The sequence below is a fragment of the Gopherus flavomarginatus genome, unplaced genomic scaffold (assembly GCF_025201925.1).
Source record: "Gopherus flavomarginatus isolate rGopFla2 unplaced genomic scaffold, rGopFla2.mat.asm mat_scaffold_1854_arrow_ctg1, whole genome shotgun sequence".
Lineage (NCBI taxonomy): Eukaryota > Metazoa > Chordata > Testudines > Testudinidae > Gopherus > Gopherus flavomarginatus.
The window spans coordinates 45,551-47,039 of NW_026114776.1; the positions used below are offsets into that span (position 1 = coordinate 45,551).

The 1,489-nt window shown below is 52.7% G+C and overlaps 1 non-coding gene across 1 annotated transcript; it reads right to left on the minus strand.

Moving 5' to 3' along the window:
* Positions 1-517: 517 nt before the first annotated feature.
* TRNAK-CUU (transfer RNA lysine (anticodon CUU)) lies at positions 518-590 on the minus strand. Its single transcript has one exon. It is a non-coding gene; the product is annotated as a tRNA-Lys (tRNA).
* Positions 591-1,489: the final 899 nt, after the last annotated feature.

Sequence of the window (1,489 nt, forward strand, 5' to 3'; positions counted from 1 at the left end):
GGTGCGGGGCTGGTGCAGGCAGGGCAGGGGTGCAGCAGGGGCTGGCTGTGGGCAGGGGTGCGGTACAGGGGGTAACAGCCTACCCTGTACGGTAAGTGCCCCCTCCTCCACCAAGGTGTAGCAGCAGCAGCCCAGGGCTCGGGGGCTATTTAAAGGGCCTGGGGCTCCCCTGCTTCCACCGCCCCAGCCCTTTGAATAGCCGCGGGGAGCCCTGGGGAAGTGGCGGGGCTCTGGGGGCTGTTTAAAGTGCCGGTGCTGTAGAAGCAGGGGAGCCCCAGACGTTTTAATAGCCCCCAAGTCTCCAGCAGTGGGGCTCTGGTGGCAATTTAAACAGCCTGAGGCTCCAGTCCCTGCTGGGAGCCCCAGGCCCTTTAAATTGCCCCCTGGGGAAGCTGGGCCACCCTAGTACAGTGCACCAGCAGGGCTTGGGTGCGGGTCCCGATTCAGGGGAATGGTTGAATTGGCCTAAAGCCGGCCCTGCCCGCAGGAAAGCAAGGAAGTAGCACAGGCTTATCACTGTCCCTGGGTGGGCTTGAACCACCATCCTTTCAGTTAAGAGCCAAACGTGCTGACCCATGCACCACAGAGACACAGACAGGCCAGCGTATGGAGCACAACAGTCAGGAATCAGCTCAGGGTCCGGCCTAGCACATGCATGCAGTGGTTGGACAAGCAACAGCAAGGAACTGGACTGGTGCGGAGTGAAAGATCTGTGGGAAGGAACCGAAATAGTACTGGGCTGCAGTACAGGGCTTGCATACACTTTCTTTGGCCTGTTTTGCTGGAAGAGTAGCAGGGCAAGCTTTTAGTCACAGTAAGGGGGTGAGTTTATGCAAATTTCTGGACTCTGGGAACCACAGCTGGGGTGGGACAGGCACAACTTTTGTGGCACATGCACCCTCTCTACAACAACCTTCGTTACTTCACTCCATAACAGCACACACAGAGCAAACCTTTTTATCTTTCAGCACCAAAATATACTGTAGAAGAAATCTAATAGCATAACTTTAAGATGAGAAACTTCACTACTAACAACAATTATAAAGATATTCAAAATACCTCTGTCTTTAGACACCAGACACAAATCAATCAGACCACAAACAAACATCTATTCCTACTTCCCACACACTTGGGGGGTGCGGGGGGTTTGGAACCCATACCCCTTAATGATGAGTCCTTTCCAGGCGAGGGGCAAGCTCTCAGGCCTCAAATGCCAGGTACAGTTACTCTCGTCCTTGATCAAACTAAACAGGGAAATACACTTATTACTCCTGCCGCCAATACAAAGAGATGGGGATCCACAGCAGGCTGAAATGACCATTTGGACAAGCACAACTCCCCTCATGCAATCTGGGGTGGGTGTAACCATGCAAATGAACTAATCAGCCCCAAAAGCCCTTTTACAACAGATCACCAACTGATGGCAGGTAGAGTTTCATAACCGACCCTGCTTAAACGGAATTGTGGCAAAGATTAAAACACTGAATGT